Source organism: Pelobates fuscus, chromosome 4 (assembly GCF_036172605.1).
Source record: "Pelobates fuscus isolate aPelFus1 chromosome 4, aPelFus1.pri, whole genome shotgun sequence".
Taxonomy (NCBI): Eukaryota; Metazoa; Chordata; class Amphibia; order Anura; family Pelobatidae; genus Pelobates; species Pelobates fuscus.
Genome location: NC_086320.1, coordinates 335,687,029 through 335,698,682, shown reverse-complemented (window position 1 = coordinate 335,698,682; position 11,654 = coordinate 335,687,029).

Here is an 11,654-nt window from a genome sequence, read left to right as displayed (position 1 = left end):
TGCCTGTGTGACTGCCTGTGTGTGTGTGACTGTCTGTGTGTGTGTGTGACTGTCTGTGTGTGTGTGACTGTCTGTGTGTGTGTGACTGTCTGTGTGTGTGTGTGTGTGTGTGACTGTCTTCCTGTGTGTGTGTGTGACTGTCTTCCTGTGTGTGACTGTCTGTGTGTGTGTGTGACTGTCTGTGTGTGTGTGTGACTGTCTGTGTGTGTGTGTGACTGTCTGTGTGTGTGTGAGACTGCCTGTGTGTGTGTGACTGTCTGCGTGTGTGTGTGTGACTGTCTGCGTGTGTGTGTGTGACTGTCTGCGTGTGTGTGTGACTGTCTGCATGTGTGTGTGTGTGACTGTCTGCGTGTGTGTGTGTGTGACTGTCTGCGTGTGTGTGTGTGACTGTCTGTGTGTGTGTGTGACTGTCTGCGTGTGTGTGTGTGACTGTGTGTGTGTGACTGTCTGCGTGTGTGTGTGTGACTGTGTGTTTTACTCTCTGTGTGTGTGACTGTCTGTGTGTGTGGCTGTCTGCCTGTGTGTGTGGCTGTGTGTGTATTTGACTGTCTGCCTGTGTGTGTGTGTGTGTGACTGTGCATGTATTTGACTGTGTGTGTGACTGTCTGTTTGTGTGTGACTGTCTGTGTGTGTGACTGTGTGTGGCTGTCTGCCTGTGTGTGTGTGTGTGTGACTGTCTGCCTGTGTGTGTGTGTGTGTGTGTGTGTGACTGTGTGTGGCTGTCTGCCTGTGTGTGTGTGTGTGTGACTGTTTGCTTACTTACAGTAAGCTTGGGCTGGAGGAGGAGTGGATTTAGTCCCTCCTGTGCTGTAGTTGGGGAAGCAGGGACTTCCTGCTTCCCCCTCTGTGTGATCAGTTAGAGGCTGCATTTAGCTTCGCCCCCGCATCCGGCTTGGCTCCGCCACCACAGCTGTTCTAGCTCTGCCCCAACTCTCCGTGCAGCCAGGTCTCCTGCTCCTGCTGTGTTCCCAGCCCCTGCGTGTGAGCTGTGTCGGCTGCCCGGCGCCCCTGCTGCCATAGCAACCTGTGCAGCCACACAACTCACAGAATAGCAAGTACCTTATGGCACCCGGGGCTGACCGCCCTCCCCGCCACCACTTTAGTACGCCACTGATCACTGGCACAATAAAATGCGGAGATTCACAACCAAATTAAGATTTCCCAGGGCCCCAGGCAAAAGGACAGACTAGGGTCCCTCCTCAAGCATTAGGCTGCTAGAATAGAACCTGCCAAGAATGGGGTACATTGACGTTGTGGCAGGCTTATGCAATGTATGATCACATACTGTAACTAAACCCCCATTATGTTTTGCCTAGGTGAGGTGTTTTTAAATAAAACTATTACATTCTGGGAGTCTTGAAATTGCTGCTGTTTAGTGAATGAGCGAGAGTGCTGAATTTGGTATATTGTATTAATTGGCCCCAGCAGCACCCTATAAAGTATGTATGTTCAGGTGAGTGCAGCCTCTTGGTTTTTGAAGTCGTGAGTAAACTTCATACCTGGCTAGTACCCCATGACCTGGAATTTCTGAGCCCTGCCTACATGTACCTGTGTATGTCTCTGTGAGTGTGTATTTATGTGTGTATATGTGTGTCTGTGAGTATGTCAGCATACATATATGATTTTTTTTTCAAGTGTGTCTTTCTGTACATAGCCATGAATGTGCAACCATTTATGTCTGTATTTGTGTATACATGAGTGTATGTCTGTATATATGTATTTGTGTGATTCCTTTTGTATGTATCCATGTGTATCTGTGAGAATGTGTGTATTATGTGATCTCCTAAACGGTAAACATATAAAAGCACATACATGTATTGAAATCATGTTAATCTGAACTGTGCACTGTGTTAGTGTGATCACTCCAAAACAAGTGATCAAAGTATACAACAGGTAAAGACTGCTCAAACTATAAAGGCTCCATAATGCACATCCAGCATTGGGTAATATTCCAAATATAAGGGATAGGGAAGAGGACCACTAATGGACAGGAAGGGTAGGGGAAAAGAACACTAATAGACATGGAGGGGAGAGTGGCACACAGGGGGCCTGAGTGGGGAGAAAGACACCCAGAGGGACATGAGGGGGGAGAAAGACACACAGATGTACCTGGGGTGAGAAAGATATACTGATTGGCTGGGGATGAAAGTGACACACCAAAGAGCCTGGGGGTGGAAATACAAAGGGGCTAGGGGTGAAAGAGACATAGAGGAACTGGAGAAGAGGAAAAGGAGACACAGAGGGGATGGGGGGAGATAGACAGGCTGGTGGTGAAAGAGAAACACACAAAGGAGCTGAAAAAAGGAAAAGACACAAAGGGGCTAGGAAAGGAGAGACACAAAGGGGCTGTGGGGAGTAAGACACACAAAGGGGGGTTGTAAGAGGGAGGTGTAAGACACACAACGGGGAAAAATGGGGGATAAGATACACTAAAGGGGGTAAGACATTTTTAAAAATGGGGATAAGAAGGAAGTCTTTTGTGATCATAATTATCGCTTTAGTTTTTCCTTTAGATAGTGAAATTGACAAGACAAGGCACAGCATTCCTTATGTATTAGTTTTGTTGGATTGTCAAAATGAGGTTTCCTTGCCCCTTTAAGCATCATATCAAACTCTGCATAAACGGTTGGTGCTATAAATATATTAATGTAAACAAGAATAGTAAAAATTGCAGTAGGTGCATAAAATCTGAATTTAAATTGCAAAGATACCTGTTCTAATAAGGCCTATTATTATGGCCGTTTCCTTTATTACGTGTTTTCCTTTATAATGCCTTTCCTGCTATTATATCTGAAATAGCATATTGTATGCCAAATTTTGCTAGTTGCGTGTAGGTAATCAGTTTTACTCTTAATGATATTTGCAGCTGCTATCTATAATTTAGCTCAACTTCCTTTAGTGAAATACCTCTGTAGAGGAGCTACAGAGAGAGAAGTTCATCGTCTCTAGAACTTTCCATAAGCAGGTCAGGGCAAGAATTACCCATAAAGAGCTGAGATTAGAGGCCTTGCAGTGCACATTGCCATTTACCCCAAGCAACCCTATCTTGCATTCCAATCCAGAAAAACACAAGTCGCATTGTATAATAAGTCTTGAAGGCGAGCATCCCACCTCTGATGCTCGCCTTCAAGACTTCTCGAGGGCTGCACCGTTCCTGTGGAACTCGCTTCCCTCCTCCGTTAGATGCTCACCCAGTCTCCACTCCTTCAAAAAATCATTAAAAACCCACTTTTTCATAAAAGCGTATCAATTAAACTCTTAATAGCTCCCAACTGATTTCTATTCTGCAACTGTCACTAGTCTAATACTATCCTTACCTTTTGTGTCATTTTACCCCACTCCCTCTAGCATGTAAGCTCATTGAGCAGGGCCCTCAACCCCTCTGTTCCTGTGTGTCCAACTTGTCTGGTTACAATATGTAACATGTCTGTTCGTCCACCCATTGTAAAGCGCTGCGGAATTTGACGGCGCTCTATAAATAATATAATAATAATAATAATATAAAATCTTAAAGGACCACTATAGTGCCAGGAAAACATACTCGTTTTCCTGGCACTATAGTGCCCTGATGGTGCCCCCACCCTCCGGGGTCCCCTCCCGCCTGGCTCTGGAAAGGGGAAAAGGGGTAAAACTTACCTTTTTCCAGTGCTGGGCGGGGAGCTCTCTGCCTCCAATCCTCCTCCGTTCCGCCCCGTCGGCTGAATGCGCACGCGCGGCAAGAGCTGCGCGCACATTCAGCCGGTCGCATAGGAAAGCATTATCAATGCTTTCCTATGGACGCTTCCGTGCTCTCACTGTGATTTTCACAGTGAGAAGCACGCAAGCGGATCTAGCGGCTGTCAATGAGACAGCCGCTAGAGGCTTTGGGGGAAGGTTTAACCCATTTATAAACATAGCAGTTTCTCTGAAACTGCTATGTTTAAAAAAAAATGGGTTAACCCTAGCTGGACCTGGCACCCAGACCACACCATTAAGCTGAAGTGGTCTGGGTGCCTAGAGTGGTCCTTTAACAAAAAGGATCCAAACTTATCCAAAAATAATGATGGTTTAGTTACAATATATGATTATATGTTGCATAAGCCTGCCACAACGTCAATGTTCCCTATTCTTGGCAGGTCCTACTCTAGACACCTAATGCCTGCTGTTATGAGATTAATTTACTTGGAAATGCTTCATCCTGGGGCGCTCTGCAATGCAAAGTTAAACATGGCCCTGGAATGAGGCACCTGTGACAGGGAGGGGTGCAAGACCAGGGTGTTGGCCTGGACACCCAAATCTATTTATATATGGAATCAAGAGGCTGCACTCACATAAACACGCATACCTGAGCACTCTTTTGGGGATAATTTAAACAAATACTAGATCAAGAACACACACTAATTTAATAATTAGCAACTTCAAAGCTCACAGAACATATACATAATAGGTATAATATACATTTTATATATATATATATATATATATTTAAAGCAAGACTTGCATTTTTGACGTCATCTTCCGGCGCCGGCATCCCTACGCGCCGCGCGAGGGAGCTGAAGAGGAAGCACTCAGGGGAGAGTGCTCCATCGCGCGCCGGCCAGCCAGCCTGCCCGCCCAGTGACCGGCCGCCCAGGAGCCCAGCAGCACCACTGGACCCCAAGGAATCCCCTCAGCACTCCAAAAGGTAAGGAGGCTGGGGGGATTAAATAAAAAAAAAACACATGTGTGAGTGTTAGTGCGTGAGTGTGTTAGTGTGTTAGTGTGAGTGTTAGTGTTACTGTTAGTGTAACTGTGTGTTAGTGTGTGTGTTAGTGTTACTGTTAGTGTTACTGTGTGTTAGTGTGAGTGTTATTGTGTGTTAGTGTTACTGTGTGTTAGTGTTACTGTTAGTGTTTACTGTGTGTTAGTGTGCGTGTTAGTGTGTGTGTTAGTGTTACTGTGTGTTAGTGTGAGTGTTAGTGTGTGTGTTAGTGTGTGTGTCTGCTAGTGAGTGTTAGTGAGTGTGTCTGTTGAGTGTGTGTCTGCTAGTGAGTGTCAGTGAGTGTGTTACTGTGTGTGTCTGTTACTGAGTGTGTTTGTGTGTGTGTTAGTGAGTCTGTTTGATGTCTGTTAGTGAGTGTGCGTTTTTCAGTGAGAGTATGTTTTGTAAGTGAGTATGTATGTATTTCTGTCACTGAGTGTGTCTCTGTCAGTAAATGTGTGTGTCTGTTAGCTAGTGTGTATGCACTGTTCGTGAGAGTGTGTGTGTGTCTTCAGCACTTACTTTTCTCCAGCGCCGGACTCCCTTGGCGCTGGGGATCCCTCCGCCTCTCAGCTCCGAATACGCATGCACGGCAAGAGCCGTGCGGCATTCAAACTCAATGCTTTCCTATGGACGTTCAGCGTCTTAGAATCGCGGAAGCTCCTCTAGCGGCTGTCATTGAGACAGCCACTAGAGGCTGGATTAACCCCCAGTGAAACATAGCAGTTTTTTCTGAAACTGCTATGCTTTCAGCTGCAGGGTTAAAACTAGAGGGACCTGACACTCAGACTACTTCATTGAGCTGATGTGATCTGGGTGTCTGTAGTGGTCATTTAAGTGTGTGTGCATCTGCATGCACTGGCGTACATAATGCGGTCGCAGGGGTCGCAGCCCTGCAACCCCTGCGACCAGGTGCCCGCCGCCATGTGTTGCGGCCCCGGCCCGCGCACAGTAAGCGCGTGGGAGGGGGAGGGGGGATCAACAGATCAATTTTCGCACCGGGCCCGATGGGTCATGTGTACGCCACTGAGTACCACCACATAATCTATTGCACTCACCGACTCATACTTTATATAAGGATATAAGTGTGAGGTGTTATTCAAAATATTGTTTGCAAATATATTCATACAGCATATGCAATCTGTACTTAGGTGTTACAAATATATCAATTCACTGAATTTCTCTCCTGTTACTTTACCTCTTGTTAATTCTGTTACAGTTACTATACCAAACTCCTTGGAGTTCAGAAGTATAACAAGTCATATTTAATTCCGAAAAATATGTGAATTCCCGCCCTGTAGTTCTCAGATCTTAAAGGACCACTCTAGGCACCCAGACCACTTCAGCTTAATGAAGTGGTCTGGGTGCCAGGTTCAGCTAGGGTTAACCCTTTTTTTTTTATGAACATAGCAGTTTCAGAGAAACTGCTATGTTTACACTGAGGGTTAATCCAGCCTTTAGAGCCTCTAGTGGCTGTCTCATTGACAGCCGCCAGAGGCGCTCGCGTGCTTCTCACTGTGAAAATCACAGTGAGAAGACGCCAGCGTCCATAGGAAAGCATTGTAAATGCTTTCCTATGAGACTGGCTGAATGCGCACGCGGGTCCTGCCGCGCATGCGGATTCAGCCGATGACGTCGCTAGGAAGGAGGAGAGGAGGAGGAAAGCTGGAGAAAGGTAAGATTTTAACCCCTTTCTCTCTCCAGAGCCCGGCGGGAGGGGGACCCTGAGGGTGGGGGCACCCTCAGGGCACTATAGTGGTCCTTTAAATTGAATGTATTCTACATTAATTGTTTTATTGATTTGTTTTGGTCTTATCTGACCCTACATTTGTTTGTATTTATTTATTTCATGCATTATTGGGGGTCTCCAAATGTTAGTGGTTAGAAAATAATGCCGGTTTCAACAGAATTACTCTCTGCCTCAAACATTTTGTCATAAACATAGAATAAAAAAGATACTTCTTCACTAAACCATAGAGATGACTGACCTCACAAAAAGTGTTGTTTTAAAGGGTGTGGCCAGAGGCCAATCTGGGATTTTTAGACTCAATCTATGACCTACTGATAATTTATTTTAAGTGGAAAATGTAAGTAGAACAACAACAACAACAACAACAATGTATGTTATTCACACAAAGAAATGTATAACCACGTTTACTACTATATAAAAATGAATTTGAGTGATCATGCACACCAAAAAATTGGAGTTTAACCCCTTAAGGACACATGACATGTGTGACATGTCATGATTCCCTTTTATTCCAGCAGTTTGGTCCTTAAGGGGTTAAAGAAAAGTGGACATTTGGTGGGTGGCAAGTACGAATGCAGATAAGACAGAATAAACCATATATGTCAATAGAATAAAATAAAAATATATAATTGTAAAAAATGGGGGTCCACAAAACTGAGTTGACATTGAAATTTGTAGATCAATTAGCCAAATTGGGAAATGTCTTTAAGTCATTTAGGATAGAGATTTTTCCCCGAAGTTTTGTTTTTTTGCAAGTTAGTTGACAATGCAACATAACCCACATGTTTAAATGTATGCAAAAGAACTAACAGGCAAGCATGCCACCTAGTGGTGTCTTTTTACAAATATTTAATTATATGCATTGCAGTATAGAGCAATAGCTGCATGTGGAATTTACAGTACGTCTCTCAAAATGATTACAAATAAACTAAGTGGACAGAATATAGATGAGATTGAGTAAAACTAGGATATTATTTCATATGTATGACTGCCAGCAAGTTACAAATTACTGTAAAATATAATGAGGTTACAAACAAGTTGAGAATAATAAAATGTTATTTAACAGGTAATATATCTGTTGCTGTTTTGCTGGGATTGGGACTCATTTTGCAAGCAATGCCATTGACTGACAACCTGCGGGAGTAAACCTGACACTTTTTAAATCATACTGTCAGACCGTTACCCAAAAAAGGATGAGTGGTGCCCTATTACAATATATTAATTTTATTGATTACTTGATATACAGTTTCCCTTATCTAAATTGCTATACAACTAAACGGTTACAACATACACAACAAGGATAAAGCATTTTCTTTTAACTTTGCAATTCTCTGGTGAGTTCCCAACATTTCACATTTTACTGAATAACAATGTAGGGGTTTATTCACAAAACAGTGAATTGTAGTGAACTGAAAATCACATTGTTTTCAGTGATAGTTTATTGAAAGAATTTGTGTACAGATTGGAGTGATAACAATAAATTGAGTGTTGTATGAAACGCTGTTAACACGGGTCATTCCGCTTAGGAGTCCTGGCTTTGGTTCTCCAGGTGCCAAGAGACATCTGGGTTTGAAAGGTACCCCAGCCAATAGAACCACTTTTGAGTGTGGCGTTCGTTTGCCTATGCTGTTATAGCTACATGCTCTTGACTCTGTCTAATTTCATCCACTTCCTAATCCATCTAGCTCTTGGTGGAGAACGCAGCCAAAGCTTTGGCTGCATTTTGCAATTGAGGGACTACTGAGCATTTGCATGGTGTAAGTGATATTGGTATATGATATAGCAGTATTGCCGCTAGATTAAATGCTGTTGGATCGTTGGATAAACAATCAATCATGGTGTATACTAACTTCATTAACCTCTCAATTATGGTACAGCTCCACCATAAGTGCAGTAGGATGCTCTCTGGCTCACCACATAACCAACATTGGGAGGAATTTTTCAGGTCCTGCGTAAAAAGGACAGTTGGGGTCTGGAACCATCTGCTACAGATTTTGTAAGAGACCTCTTCTAGTCCTGCTGATTGTGATGTTTTATGGAGGAGTGTAAAGATTTTTGCCCAATCATCATTGGAAAGTGTCATTTGCAGATCTTCCTCCCACTTGTTCATGCACATGGAATCGGTGGCGGCCCACCCTCACAATATAATTTGAATGCTGTAAGCTCTCAAGTGAAGCATCTCCTCTGAGGGATTCTACAAAGATAATGTGGGATCTGGGTATGCGTAAGAGGATGAGGGACCCTATGAATTGTGTTAGGAAACATGTCTGACAGGGGTATCACAGATTGTGAATTCCACCATATCTTTGTCGCTCTAGGAAGAGAGGTTCCTGCAAACAGGTGTCTGAGTGGTCTGTGTATCCCCATAAGGAAATCTGAATTATCCCACAGAGGGAACACTGGGCCCGGATCCATGGTCAGGAAGTATCTGGGGCCCCAACTGTGCCAAAGCAACAATATCACCTGAACATAAGGGTTGTAATGAGCCAAAGTGTCATCCACATTCCACCCAAAGCCTGGGATCAATAGTATAGCCATCTCCAATGAAACCCAGATCTTCGTAGTGTCCCTGTGATAACCGTGGAAAACTTGCAAAAAGGTACGCAGCCATGTAGTACTTCTCAAAATCTGAGAACGCCAATATCCCCTTTATTTTAGGTAGCACCAATTGTGTGTAAGCTGGTTTGACAATGATTATGCCTCCATGTGAAGCCTCTGATCGCTATCCTGAGCTGTTTGAAGTAGCACTGAGAAATCTTGATTGGAATTGCTTGAATTAAAAAGAGTAAGCGTGGAAGCACAAACATTTTAATTGCAATGAACCTTTCCAGCCATGATATTCATTGATAGTTCCATTTACACAGATCAGTCTCTGAGGAGAGGAGAGAAAAAAAGGCTGTTCTGGAATAACACCAAGAGGTCTCAAGTGACCCAATTCCTGGGACTTGCAGCAATGGAAAGGGTTGGTTTTCATCTCTATATCTATCTGAACTCACACTATAGGGATGTTAAGAATTTCCAATTTTGCATAGCTAATTTTAATGTTGGAAATGGATCCATAATGTAAAAAGTCATCCAAGATTGCTCTCAAAGTGAGCACCGAGTTTGTAACAACAAACAATAGGTCATCTACATAGACAATCACCTTATTGGAAACTCCTCCAATAGGTAGTTCCTTCACTGCCCCTTTGTCTCCAATCCGACTGAGGAATGACTGTAAGGACATGGCAAACAAGAATGGGGGGAACAGACACCGCTGTCTAGTGCTGTTTTGGATTTCAAAAGATTCGATAAGGCACTGTTTATATTAACTCCCACCGAAGGGTGTGTGTGTATAAGATCCATGTCCACGCCAAGAACTTAGGTCCCAGGCCAAATTCCCGCAACCTGAAGTCCCACTCCACCCTATCAAAAGCTTTCTCAGCATCTGTATAAAGCAGGAGAACCAGGATTCCTTTCTTTTTCATCCAGTGCACAGATTTGGAACCTGAATACTGTTGTCTCTGACTTCTCTTCCAGGAATAAATCCCGTCTGATCTGGGTGTATTAGAGTCAAGAGAAATGGTGCAATACGTTGCGCTAGGACCTTCAATAGTAGCTAATGGTCTACATTTAGTACTGAAATCAGACAACAAGTGAAGCAATCTGTTGGGTCCTTGCCCCTTTTCAGCAATAAAGTAAAAATAACCTAGGTAAAATTAGCTGACGGCAAAGTCCTGCCTAGAATCAAATTGAGAGTATCAAGCAGCAAAGGTCTCAGTTCCGAATAAAATGTCTTCTAGTAAAGTAGTGGGAGTCCATCTGCTACTGGGCTACTACCAGTTTTAGAGGATTTCAAGGTAAAACTCAATTCCTCCAGTGTGATCGGTTCTTCCAAGAGTCTGCCGGTTAAAACTTTGGCAAAGATACAGAACTCGGGTATTCTAATGCCTCGTTTCCACTGGGCGGATCGGATCGGTTCAGTTCGGTACAGTTCGCTATTTTGGGTGTTTCCATTATGAAAGTGGTCCATACAAGCGAACCGTACCAATCCATTCAGGGTCCGGCTTCAGATGTAGGGCCATAGAAAATGGAATGGTTCGGTTAGGGTGGATCTACTATACAATCCATTGATTGGTGGACAGGAAGAGCATTTTTTTCTAAACCCTGCATGGCCCTGAAGGTCTGACTTGCAGTGGAAACGCTCACCAGAATGGGCTGGTCCATTCTTAACCTTCCAAACTGTACCAACCTGAACCGATCCGCTCAGTGGAAACGAGGCATAAGATTGCACTTGCAGTGAAGTCTATCATGGGACTTCCCGAGCAAGGTTATAAAAGTTGCAGTAATATGTCAGAAGGCCTTGAAGATCCCCATGAGAAGTTGTTTTATTTGGCCCATGGCATCATGTACCCTGGGAATGTAGAACTGTGTTTTTCTTTGGTGTAGTCTTGCCAAGAGCCAGCCGCATTAGTTTCATTGTTCACAGATAAAATGTTTAGACTGACTGTAGGCACACTTAGAAGAAGAAAAGAAGAAGAAAAAAGGAACCTCATATACCCCCTGCAACACCTCCCTCCTTCACTACCCCATCCCAGTAACAACCAATGTATATACGTATTGTGTATTCAGCAACATATCTGGGTGCAAGTGGAAGAAAATCTAAAATAAAAACCTATAATCAGTAGCACATTTCTCATAGGGAAGGTTGTGAACAGCAGTGGGTCATGCTAGCCTTTGAGAAACTCCCCGAAAAAAACAAAACACCTCCCCCCCATCTCATCAACAACCATAGAATATATACATGATTTGTGTTAAGTCACCTATTTAAGTGGGAATGCAAGGAAACCTCTAATAACACCTCCCTCTCCCCCCTCCCTACCTTGGGACAAACATAGTATATACATATCATGAGCGTGACGTTGCACATTCGAATGGGGACAGAAGTAAACCAAAAGAATGACCTGTATTCAATGATACACAACTGGTATATAGTATTGTGTACACCAATGGGTCATGCCAATCATTGAGAATCTCCATGGAGGTAGCATAATGGGGTGAGGCTGGGTGAGCCATCTATGACAATTAGGATGCCCCAAGGCCCCAGCTTGGGAAATGGCAGCCACCAAATGTCATCCAAGTCAACGCCAGCACCGTGTCACCCGGCAACTCAATCAGGTGCAAGTAGGTTTTGTGAAATTGGCA